This window comes from Aquarana catesbeiana, linkage group LG06 (genome assembly GCF_042186555.1).
Source record: "Aquarana catesbeiana isolate 2022-GZ linkage group LG06, ASM4218655v1, whole genome shotgun sequence".
In the NCBI taxonomy this organism is placed as follows: domain Eukaryota; kingdom Metazoa; phylum Chordata; class Amphibia; order Anura; family Ranidae; genus Aquarana; species Aquarana catesbeiana.
In genome coordinates this window covers 142,414,757-142,428,317 of record NC_133329.1, presented here as the reverse complement: position 1 = coordinate 142,428,317, position 13,561 = coordinate 142,414,757, and positions in this window count along the sequence as shown.

The window sequence follows — 13,561 nt, the reverse complement described above, 5'->3', positions numbered from 1 at the left end:
AATTGAAAAGCTAAAAGGAAAAGCCCCAAAAATGCTACCCAGCAAAGAAAAAGTAAAACTTGTTCACTCTCCCTCTGGTTTTAACTCACCACTTAGAAAAGTTCCACTTGGTTTAAGTTCCAGCAATCTCCCAATGAGCAGGCTCAGGATGAGTCCTACACACAGTTATATAGACTGCAGACACCTGTGAGCAATTACCCCCTCCCCCCTACTTAATAGCCTGAAGGAACCAAAGAAGAAAAAAAAAAAAAAAAAAAAAAGCTATTTAAAAAGTGACAGAAAAAGCTAATTGAAAAGCTAAAAGGAAAAGCCCAAAAAATGCTACCCAGCAAACAAAAAGTAAAACTTGTTCACTCTCCCTCTGGTTTTAACTCACCACTTAGAAAAGTTCCACTTGGTTTAAGTTCCAGCAATCTCCCAATGAGCAGGCTCAGGATGAGTCCTACACACAGTTATATAGACTGCAGGCACCTGTGAGCAATTACCCCCTCCCCCTACTTAATAGCCTGAAGGAACCAAAGAAGAAAAAAAAAAAAGCTATTTAAAAAGTGACAGAAAAAGCTAATTGAAAAGCTAAAAGGAAAAGCCCAAAAAATGCTACCCAGCAAACAAAAAGTAAAACTTGTTCACTCTCCCTCTGGTTTTACTTCACCACTTAGAAAAGTTGCACTTGGTTTAAGTTCCAGCAATCTCCCAATGAGCAGGCTCAGGATGAGTCCTACACACAGTTATATAGACTGTAGGCACCTGTGAGCAATTACCCCCTCCCCCTACTTAATAGCCTGAAGGAACCAAAGAAGAAAAAAAAAAAAAAAAAAAAAAGCTATTTAAAAAGTGACAGAAAAAGCTAATTGAAAAGCTAAAAGGAAAAGCCCAAAAAATGCTACCCAGCAAACAAAAAGTAAAACTTGTTCACTCTCCCTCTGGTTTTAACTCACCACTTAGAAAAGTTCCACTTGGTTTAAGTTCCAGCAATCTCCCAATGAGCAGGCTCAGGATGAGTCCTACACACAGTTATATAGACTGCAGGCACCTGTGAGCAATTACCCCCTCCCCCTACTTAATAGCCTGAAGGAACCAAAGAAGAAAAAAAAAAAAGCTATTTAAAAAGTGACAGAAAAAGCTAATTGAAAAGCTAAAAGGAAAAGCCCAAAAAATGCTACCCAGCAAACAAAAAGTAAAACTTGTTCACTCTCCCTCTGGTTTTACTTCACCACTTAGAAAAGTTGCACTTGGTTTAAGTTCCAGCAATCTCCCAATGAGCAGGCTCAGGATGAGTCCTACACACAGTTATATAGACTGTAGGCACCTGTGAGCAATTACCCCCTCCCCCTACTTAATAGCCTGAAGGAACCAAAGAAGAAAAAAAAAAAGCTATTTAAAAAGTGACAGAAAAAGCTAATTGAAAAGCTAAAAGGAAAAAGCCCAAAAAATGCTACCCAGCAAACAAAAAGTAAAACTTGTTCACTCTCCCTCTGGTTTTAACTCACCACTTAGAAAAGTTCCACATGGTTTAAGTTCCAGCAATCTCCCAATGAGCAGGCTCAGGATGAGTCCTACACACAGTTATATAGACTGCAGGCACCTCTGAGCAATTACCCCCTCCCCCTACTTAATAGCCTGAAGGAACCAAAGAAGAAAAAAAAAAAAAAAAAAAAGCTATTTAAAAAGTGACAGAAAAAGCTAATTGAAAAGCTAAAAGGAAAAGCCCAAAAAATGCTACCCAGCAAACAAAAAGTAAAACTTGTTCACTCTCCCTCTGGTTTTAACTCACCACTTAGAAAAGTTCCACATGGTTTAAGTTCCAGCAATCTCCCAATGAGCAGGCTCAGGATGAGTCCTACACACAGTTATATAGACTGCAGGCACCTGTGAGCAATTACCCCCTCCCCCTACTTAATAGCCTGAAGGAACCAAAGAAGAAAAAAAAAAAAAAAAAAAAAAAAAGCTATTTAAAAAGTGACAGAAAAAGCTAATTGAAAATCTAAAAGGAAAAGCCCAAAAAATGCTACCCAGCAAACAAAAAGTAAAACTTGTTCACTCTCCCTCTGGTTTTAACTCACCACTTAGAAAAGTTCCACTTGGTTTAAGTTCCAGCAATCTCCCAATGAGCAGGCTCCGGATGAGTCCTACACACAGTTATATAGACTGCAGGCACCTGTGAGCAATTACCCCCTCCCCCTACTTAATAGCCTGAAGGAACCAAAGAAGAAAAAAAAAAAAAAAAAAGCTATTTAAAAAGTGACAGAAAAAGCTAATTGAAAAGCTAAAAGGAAAAGCCCAAAAAATGCTATCCAGCAAAGAAAAAGTAAAACTTGTTCACTCTCCCTCTGGTTTTAACTCACCACTTAGAAAAGTTCCACTTGGTTTAAGTTCCAGCAATCTCCCAATGAGCAGCATTGGGGTGATGTGAGGAAGTTTAGTAACAACTGCCCAAGTAACAAATATGCCCAAAATAGAATGAGAAAGTAACTTTTTCAGAGAAAACCTGCTGTGCCTGCAAGTACGTTTAGAACTGTGTGAGATCAATGTAAGCAGACCGGATGTGCAAGTGGCTCTTGCACTCGTTCACATGCGTTTGTTCACTGCGCGACCAAAGTCTTAGTAGATGTTAAGCAACGTACATGCAATTGCATGGGTTGAACAGGCGCACCTCTAAACTTGACATTTTTTTTTTTTTTACGCTTGTTCACCTTCATGTATTTTTTTTTAAGGAAATTTGCACACAGGTAATGTTAGCATGTTACGTTGCCAACATGTGACATGTACCGTGTTAAAATTATGTAAAAAGATCCTCGCTCCTCTAGCTTCTCCTAAAAGGGCATTTAACCTTCCCCCTCTAATGCATATGATTTCCATGGGCTAACTTTTGCTTTTAAAGGGGAACTCCACACTCCACTCTCCAATGCTCTTGTCTCCCCCTCTAACCCCTTGGATTTTCATGGGCTAGGTTTGTGCTTTTAAATGGGAACGCCACACTCCATTCTCCAATGCTCTTGTCTTGTCTTGTCTCAGCCCAATATCAACCACAAAGCACCTTGTACCCACTAGTTTAAAGGGGCTTTCCACATTCCAGAAAGCCCTCTGTCTGCAGCCCCCCCCCCCCACAATCCCAGCCTAGGGTTGTGTGGAAGAGGCTCTTGTCCCCCTGAATATGGGAACAAGGTGGTTGACTTTTGGGGTGCCCGAGCCCCTCCTGCCCCCAAGCATCCACCCCCTTTCATGGGCTGGCTTGCTGTGTGTTTGGCTAGAGATTTGTTAGTGTGTGGGAGTGGCCCAATATTCTTTTCATTTCTTTTCATTTTTCACATGGGGGTTCTCATTTTAAGCCTTAACAGACCCAAATGTCCTTGTATGTATTGGGGGCAGGCTATTTTTTGTTTTGGGTTAAAATCTTGCAGCTGCAATGTAGATTTGTAAGTTATCTCTAAAGCTGTACATCTTTGAAGCATTTTGGATACATGCTACAGATGCACCACTTTACAGGCAGAGTAAGTTCTCCCCCACCCCCAAGTTGCTAGCTTTTAAGCAATTTTGCATTTTCTCCTTGTTTCATTTTTGGGGTCGTCCAAATTGGTGACATTGATATATGTCCCTCAAGGTAGGGCCTGGGCCCCCATACCCATTTTAAGGCCAATAACTCGAATATAAGCCAGGCAAGTGGGGACTAGCAAAATAACAAGTCAGTTCCCATAGACAGTAATGGTATTTGTTGTATAACTTTTGACCATGTTAGGCTCTTTGTTTGCCCTCCTTGGAGTAGGGGGTGTTTGTCCCATCTGTAATTTTGTAGCATGCTGGATGATGTGCTTAATTTTGGTTGGCTTATTTTGTGCTAGCTGCATTTGGGTTGGTCTGGGCATGCTCAGGGACTTTGGTTTTTTGCTGTGGCTTTTGGTGTGTGAAATGCATTTGGGTTGGTCCTGGCATGCTCAGGGATTTTGTTTTTTTTTTGTGTTTTTTTTATGTGAACAGCACTTGGATTTTTCTGCGCATGCTCAAAAAGTGTGTTTTTTGGGTTAGTAATTTAAGAACATCCTTAACAGGTGTACCCACTTTAAAGTTCTGTCTCTACACTGGGTGAACTTGCATTTTGTGTGTTTCATGGACTGTGCATGTGTTTTCAATTGCCTCATTAGCATCCTTACCGAGGATGGCTGCCGACATCGCAGACTCCCTGGACAGTTAAGTGTCCATATATTAAAAGTCAGCAGCTGCAGTATTTGTAGCTGCCGGCTTTTAATATTTTTTTTTTTGGCGGAGCTCCGCTTTAAGAGACTGTCTGTTTGTCAGCACAGTCTTTTTAACTCCTGTAAATTTTTCCTGCAAAATGGTCAGATCTCAAAACCATATTCTGTTAGTGTCTTAAATTAGTGTTTTTTGCTTTTCTTTGCTCTTTTCCAAGTCCTGTTTTGTTGACCGATAAAATATGTAGCAAATTTCTATGTTTTATGTTTTTTGTTAATAATTTGTTTTGCAGATGCATGCTCAATCCAAGTAATGAGTTTTACACCCCCCCCAAACAATTTTCATGCAACAGATTTCCCAATTTCCCAGCTGCAGCCTAACTAGGCTGATTGACATGGCAGAACAAAAAAAGGTGTGAATTGTCTAAAAACTACTTTGGTGCCTTCATGGTAGCATAAGAATGGATTGTGCGTGTGCTGCCATGGATAGGCACCAGAAAAGGAAAATTACAGAGAGGTAAGTATTCCATCTTCAATTTTAGCGCAGTGGTTCTCAGCCTCAGTCCTCGAGTACCCCCGACAGGCATTGACTCTGATTCAAAGCCCCTGTGCAAGATGAAGGAAAACCTGCAAACATGGCCTGTTGGGGGTACTTGAGGACAGGATTGAGAACCACTGATTTAGAGCACTGAGCTAAAATCTAGCTCAAGACAATCGTATTCTAATTGTGGGCATTTGAGGGAAACCAAGTGACTGTTAGAACCCCTGCTTATCTTTTTAGGTTGGGCTTTGTGTCCCTTCTCTGAAAATTGCCTTCACTTCCTGTCACATAGCCAAACAGAAAGTGAGGTTAAAACCCTACCAATGTAATTCCTTGGGGACACACAGGTCAATCTAGCTAGTGTCCTCATTAGGCAAATTGCATTCTAGCACTTTGTTTTGTACACCCCAAATTATTAGGTATTTTGGGGTTTATTAAAGGCAATTCCACTCTGCAATACAAGTGTACTCACTGTAAATCTGAGGGAAAGCACTGGTGATTTTATCATCCAATCATGTAGGAGCAAAGATGCTTTTTTTTTATTTTCCTTGCATGTCCCCCTCAGATCTCCAGCAACTGCACTTCCAAGTGCACTTGTAGTGCAAAGTGAATTTGCCTTTATTAAATAAACCCCAAAGTCCAAAATACCTAATAATTTGGGGTGTACACAGCAAAATGCTAGAGTGCAATTTACCTAATGGGGAAATTATTTAGATTGACCTGTGTGTTCCCAAGGAGAGACATTGGTAGGCTTTTACCCTCACTTCCTGTTTGGCTATGTGACAGGAAGTGAATAAATATGAAGGAGAAACTGGCAAAATTTGGGAGGTGTCTTCACCCTATCAGGGGTCCAGACATCCCCAAAAACTGACAAGACTTCTAATCCCTCTGCACTCTATCCACAAGCAAAAATAAGAAAGGATTTCATTTAATTTAACTTTCCTAGGTTCAACATTCCTAAGTTCAACTGTGATGCATGTCAATAGCCAATTAAACCTTGTTTAATAGAAAACACCAGTTGCCTTTCACTATAAACATTTGTTAGTCCAGTCCTGGAAATCTGCATCTGCTTTACTATTAATTTCCATAAAAATTGGGCTCCTGCTGCTAGATGCGCCAAATGCATCTAGATACGCAATCGCTGTGTACGTGTACTTGTGGCACATATCTGGTTCACAGAAGCCAGCACACAGGAATGACATCACGCCCCTCCAGGAAGTTGCTTGTACTACTGCTAATTTCTTCCCACCACCATGCCCCGCTCACTGTTCTCTGAGGAAGAAATGATCCTTATTTGCAAATTAAGATATTTTTTGATTTATTTTTTACATGGGATGGTGTTTGTGTGGGTCATGTGTGTATGTCTAAATGATTTGGCCTCAAAACACACACCTACTTCCTGTGTACAGATTCACTTCCGGGCCAATGTATATTGCTTCCTGCTTTAGTGTGTGTGTGTGTGTGTGTGTATATGTAGATATATCTATAGATGTAGGTTCTTCTGTCCTCCAACAGAGAGAAGTTGGGTAGATGCCACACTCCCAATTCTGGAGGCATAATAATGGTCTAGCACAGGGGTCTTCAAACTACAGCCCTCCAGTTGTTCAGAAACTACAATTCCCATCATGCCTAGTCATGTCTGTGAATGTCAAAGTTTTACAATGCCTCATGGGATGTGTAGTTCCACAACAGCTGGAGAGCTGTGGTTTGAAGATTCATGATCACTCTAGCATGACTTGAAAAAAGGTGGTTTTTCATGTGTTTTGTATAATGCCCAAGAAATATCATTTGGTAAATACAAGTCATGGCACATCTGCATTCCAAATTTGGCACTTAAGATGGTCATGCACTATGCAATCTGATTGGCTAATCTCTGTACAACTTGATATTTATGCAAAATAGGTAATAGAAAGACGCACTTGAACAATTCATTCAAATTATAGGAGATCAAACAGGATCTTGCACTAAATCTAATTTATTTAAGATCTAACTGATTGCAGTGTATGGTCACCTTTAAAGATCACGATCTGAAAATATTAATTTATTGGGTTTAGAAACACTTCTCTGTTCTTTGTAATATTTTGAAAAATTTGGCTAAGAAAAAAAAAAAACACATTTCAAAGATATATTAGAAGTGATAGGAATGAGATTAGCATCAAAAGGGTTAATTAACTAAGAACACCTACTGATTGCCTAACAAGACACATCCAATGAGCTGAAATTAACCAATTGTATTGCGCTTGCACTATTATCAATGAGAAAACCACAGTTACCCTAGCGCCAGTTGCAGTTTACATATGAGGATATTTATTATTGCTATTTGCGTTTCAATGTGCTCCAGTTCGCAAGTTTGATTAATGACTTTTCAGGTGCACCAATTAATGTATGAACTGGTGCAGTGCCTTCTTCTTAGTAAATCTCCCCCATTGTGTTTATACTCACTGTGCCACTAGAACATTTATTTCCTGTAGATTGCAAAAATGCTGGTTGATCCTGCTGTTCACTGTCCCTCTCTCCTTGTCTGTGTCCCCGCTTCAGCCTGAGGTTGTGTAGACCAGCCACTGTCACATCTACTGAACATGCTCCGGTTTCTAAGCTGTTCATTTCTTCCTTTTTCTTATCTCTGCAGTCCACCTGACTATAAAGTCACACATGTGGGTGTATACACAGTGGTAAATAACAGTCCCCTCCCGTCTTCCTCCTCCATGTCCCTGCATTGCTAAACACTATGGCGGCCAGATATAAGATGTTGATTGATGGAGGTTTCACCTCCCTGTTAGTCCTAGCACATACAGTCAGGTCCATAAATATTGGGACATCGACACAATTCTAATCTTTTTGGCTCTATATACCACCACAATGGTTTTGAAATAAAACAAACAAGATGTGCTTTAACTGCAAACTTTCAGCTTTAATTTACGAGTATTTACATCCAAATCAGGTGAATGGTGTAGGAATTACAACAGTTTGTATATGTGCCTCCCACTTTTTAAGGGACCAAAAGTAATGGGACAATTGGCTGCTCAGCTGTTCCATGGCCAAGTGTGTGTTATTCCTTCATTATCCCATTTACAAGGAGCAGATAAAAGGTCCATAGTTAATTTCAAGTGTGCTATTTTTATTTGGAATCTGTTGCTGTCAACTCTCAATAAGAGCTGTCACTATCAGTGCAGCAAGCCATCATTAGGCTGAAAAAACAAACCCATCAGAGAGATAGCAAACAATAGGTGTGGCCAAATCAACTGTTTGGAACATCTTTAAAAAGAAAGAACGCACCGGTGAGCTCAGCAACACCAAAAGACCCGGAAGACCAAGGAAAACAACTGTGGTGGATGACCGAAGAATTCTTTCCCTGGTGAAGAAAACACCCTTCACAACAGTTGGCCAGATCAAGAACACTCTCCAGGAGGTAGGTGTATGTGTGTCAAAGTCAACAATCAAGAGAAGACTTCACCATAGTGAATACAAAGGGTTCACCACAAGATGTAAACCATTGGTGAGCCTCAAAAACAGGAAGGCCAAATTAGAGACATAGACTTAGGCAAAATTGAAAAGGCGTTACTTCGATTAAGGCAAACCTATTACGATAAGGCTAATAAACTGCATGCGCTATTAGCTAGACAACTACGGGAACGAGTGACGACCACTTCAACTTCCCATCTTAAAGATAAGAGTGGCACTCTCCAATCCCATCCCACCAAGATTGCTCAGATCTTTCACGATTATTACTCGACATTATATAACGATCCGACTGTTCCATATAATCCCCCCTCACCTGACTTGTCCCAAATGATCCACTCCTATCTAGATGACTGTGAATTACCACAACTCTCTCCCTCTGCCCTGACGACCCTAAACTCCTGCATTACAGAGGAGGAAATCGCTGACACAATTAAAATCTTGCCGAATAACAAAGCCCCAGGCCCCGATGGACTACCGTACCATTACTACAAAACCTTCCTACCGTGTTTACTACCCAACATGACAACCCTGTTTAATTCATTTCTGTCCCGCGGGATATGCAAAATTCCTTCCTCATGCTGATTCCCAAACCTGGAAAAGACCACAACCTACCATCAAATTACAGACCTATCGCACTCCTCAACACGGACCTAAAAATTTTCACAAAATTATTAGCTAACAGATTAGACAATTTTATGCCGTCGCTGATTCATAAAGATCAGGTAGGATTTATCCCTCTGCGTCAAGCGGGAGACAATACACGTAGGGTCATTGACCTCGTGGAAATCGCCAACAGGATCAACTTAGAAGCACTCTTGCTCAGTCTTGACGACGAAAAAGCTTTCGATAGGGTAAGCTGGCCCTTCCTGTTTGCGACTCTACACAGTGCTGGAATTGAGGGCCCCTTTTTCCGAGCCATTTCCCACCTAAATTCGTCCCCATCGGGCATGGTCCGTACCCAATACGCCTCATCTACCACCTTCCCGATATCTAACGGAACACGGTAAGGCTGTCCACTTTCACCGTTCCTCTTCGCCCTGTGTATCAAACCCTTAGCAGCCCACATTAGGAAGAACCCAAATATTCATGGTATTCCAGTTCGCATCAGAGATTTTAAGATTTCCCTACACGCTGACGATGTTCTCCTCACCCTGACGCAACCCCATATTTCTCTCCCGAACTTAAATGCAGAGTTGGATTGATATAGTGCCCTATCAGTGTATAAAATTAATAATTCTAAAACAGAGGCTCTCCCCCTCAATATGCCTCCTCAGACACTATCAGCTCTCTCGCAAACATTTAATTACTCCTGGAAGACTTCCTCCTTAAAATACCTCCACCTCACTACTACATATGAATCCCTCTATAAAGCCAACTTTCCCCAACTATATACCTCTATCAGAGCTTCCCTGGCCAAATGGAAATCCCTGAAACTGTCTCTCTTTGGTCGTCTAGCGACCATGAAGATAACAATTTTACCCCAGCTCTTATACCTATTTGAGACACTTCCGATACCCATACCAACCTCACACCTTAAGAGGCTACAGGGCGACCTGATAAATTTCTTTTGGAATTATAAGAGACACCGGATTGCTAAATCGTCTCTCTATGACGAGCGCGGCGATACCTCACATGTGTGATTTGAACAGTGTTTACATATGCGTGCGTGACTTCCATATGCGTTTTCTTTGCTGCGCGAACTCGCGGGGACGGGGACGCTTTAAAAAAAATTTTTTTTTCTTATTTATTTTTAAATTCATAAATTGTGTTTAAAAAAAAAAATGTTTTGATGACTTTTATTGCTGTCACAAGGAATGTAAACATCCGTTGTGACAGTAATAGGTGATGACAGGTACTCTTTATGGAGAGATCGGGGGTCTAAAAGACCCCCCATCCCTCCTTTACACTTCAAAGTATTCAGATAGCTGAAAACAGCGATTCTGAATACTGTGTACTTTTTTAAAAACGGCGCCATTGGCAGCAGAGTAAACGGGAAGTGATGTCATGACGTCGCTTCCGCGTTTACAATTTGAAGGCTGGAACGAAGCCGCCCACAGCTTCATTCCAGCCTGCCCCCAGCCGCCGGAGGCATCGGATTGGTCACCGAGCCTCCGGATCGACCGGGAGGCCCGGCGTGAGGTGGCGGGAGGGGGGAGTCCCCTCCCGCTCCTCCGGTATCACAGCCGAGCGGCTTTTAGCCACATCGGTTGTTATACACGGATAGCCAATCGCCGGCTCTAAACAACAGTACCGGGATGATGCCTGCAGCTGCGGGCATCATCCCAGTATAACCCCCGAAAGCCGAGTACGTACATCTGCGTACGGTCGGCGGGAAGGGGGTAGTTCCCACTTGTAGTGCAAGGTGGATTTGCCTTTAGTAAATAACCCTCAAAGTGACATTTACCATGCCAGATGGGGAGTGTGCCGCCCCAACGGGGCATAGAATTTATATAGATTGTTCCTTAACCATTTTCTATGGATGTTTTATATTTAGTTCATATGCTGCCATCTAGTGACCTTTTGTAGTAATGCACTTGTTTTCTCATGTTCCTTTTCCTTATGTTATGAAACACTTCCTTTGTATGTAATGCTCCACCATTCTTCCTGAGATTGTACTTCCTGTGTCATGGATGCAGCTAACAGGCCACATGTAGCAGGACACATGTATTCTGCATAGTAAGCTACAGACAATATCATCTTTTGACCACATAAATGCTACAACCTATTCATCTTTTTGTATCCTGTCATCTGCTGTAACCTGATGTTCAGAATAAAAGCACTTCTGTGGATGGAATCGGTATTTGGTGAGTTCAAGCTATCTGATGAGAATTTTCCTTAGTGATTATATCTTATACAGGCCAGGCATAGAAGTCTCACAAGGGATAAATCGCTTCACAACAATCGGAGTCAGAATACCAAAAGTTTACATTTGCAAAGTTTTGTCTCCAAATTTTGCTCTCTAAACGCAGCAACATCATGTGCCGATTTGCCAGTCCAATGCAGGATGGAAGCCTCTTTTCTTCCTCCCATTGTGGCAATAAAATATTTATCACTGAGTTTAGTGCTTCTTGCCATTAGTTCTAGGTATAGGTACACAAAATGTTTTGTCTTGTAGCATTTCCACCCCCAGCCTTATCATGACTTGTATGGGTATAGCTTCGAATATTGCTTGTGTGATAGTAAGTCTAAACAGTTAACTTGGTTAAGAAGGAGGGTGGTGCACGACTACTAGCTTAGGGCAACAGTGTTAAAGTACCTTAGGGGTATCATGGCTCATGGCCTTATAACTATGGCTAGTTTCTTGGGTGGCCATGAGCATTACACTTGTTAGCACATGTTGGTTACCTTGCCACCCTGATGATAGGCATGCTCACTAACTAGGAGAGTATTTAAACACCTTCCTTTCTGGTGGCTAGTGTCCTATTGCCAGGAAGCCTGCATGTTAGATTGCCATTGTTTCTGCTGTTCCTGGACCCAATGCCTGAACCGACTCATGTCTACTGCCTTCATTGCAACTCCTGTTTTTCTCTTGCCTACCACCTGCTTCTATACCTCTGCCTGGACATCAACTACTCTCTTGTCTGCTGCCTGCCTTGACCTCAGTTTAGACTCTGATCTTCCATTATCTCCACTGTATAGACACCCTGCTTCTACAACCCCCTGACAGGGGCGGATCCAGGGGGGGCAACAGGGCAATTGTCTCCCCCCCATAAAATATTACTGACTTCAAAGCTTTCTCCCTCCACCACCTCACCAGATTTAAGTTTGGAGAGGCATTATATAAATGCAGCTGCAGGGACTTTATTTCTGTTTCCCCCACTCCTCGCAACTCCCAGGTGGCCTAAGATATATTCAATGGGCCCCATCAGTTCATTTAGAGGGGACCAGGCAGTGGAGTCGCTATGGGGTACAGCATGGAGAGGGTAATATACTCACTGATGCATTAGTAAACAGTGGCAATGAATGAACCCCTTTGTGCTGCATTAGTGGTAGTGGCACCATCAGTGTTAATTAACCCCTTTTATGCTGCAGCATTAAGTGGTTTAACAAGAACACTGCCACTGATGCAGCACAAAAGGGGTTAAATAATTTTCCCTGGTCACTAATGCATCAGTGAGTACATTAACCCCCTCCATGCTGCATATTACAATTACCAATCATCATCATTATTATCATGAGCCACAGCACCTGTATTGTGTGATTATCATGATAATAATGATGATATAGAATGACAGTGAAATTCATCTTTAGGCCTCATTCAAACAGGGCGTGCTGCAGACATGCGTCTAACATGCAGGGCTGTCTTTTACTGGCTTGGGGATGCATAAAGTATTGTATATATCCCTGTGCCGGCATCCCATTTATTTCTACTGACACACACAGCTATTGTGTCCCAATATGTTATGTGTGTGGGTGTGAGTTCAGGTACCCGCACCAGCATGTCATATTGGGACATAGCGGCTGTGTCAGTGCAGCCATGTGTCAGAATACAAATAAATGGGATGCTGGCATGGGGATGCATGTAACACTTTAAAACAGTGTCACTGTTTTAAACAAGGTTAGGACTGTATGATATGTTAAATACAGTTCTGTAAGCAACACCTTATTTTCTGGCAGTGCCCCTCCCTAGACGAGACTCTGGATCAGCCCCTTCCCCCTGATATGGTGATCTTGAGGACTGTGATTCAATGTCAGCTTGCAGCAAAATAGTCTGGGGACCACTAGAGTAACCAACCCATCACTCCTTGTGGGGTGCCCTGGGTGATCCTGTATTTACCTGCAAGGCATGTCACCTATAATTGGCAGATTGTTATAATTCAGGCTTGTTCAATAACATAAGTAAACCTTCACTTTGCTAAGTTAACATTCTTTACATCTTTAATAAATGAACCCACATGTACCAAGGACACAGTTGCACGTAGAAGTGATGAAAAAGCGCTAACATCTTTTCCCTATGCTCTCAGTCAATAATTAATCAAGATTTTTTGCAAATATGAGCTTAGCAGGATTTGATTATTGGTACATGTTGTAGAGGTTGCAAGGAGTGGCGACAAAAGGGCTACATTTTTTAATTTTTATAAATACATCTGACATGTAGAACTGGAAGACAGACAATACTTTCCTGTCATAAATATATTGCACACAGTGCTTGTTTGTAATGAGAGTTGATAATACATATTAGCAGGAACCAATGACCATATTTGTGGTGATTTCCAAGAGTCTGATTACCCAGTCTGATGTGAGAGCTCATTTGGCACATAACAGCAGTTCCTGCTCAACAGAAGGCTAACTCTCTCTGTGATTTCCAAATTTCTGAGATATTCTAGATATTCTGCTGTTCAGAAAAAAGTGTATGCTAATAAATATGGCC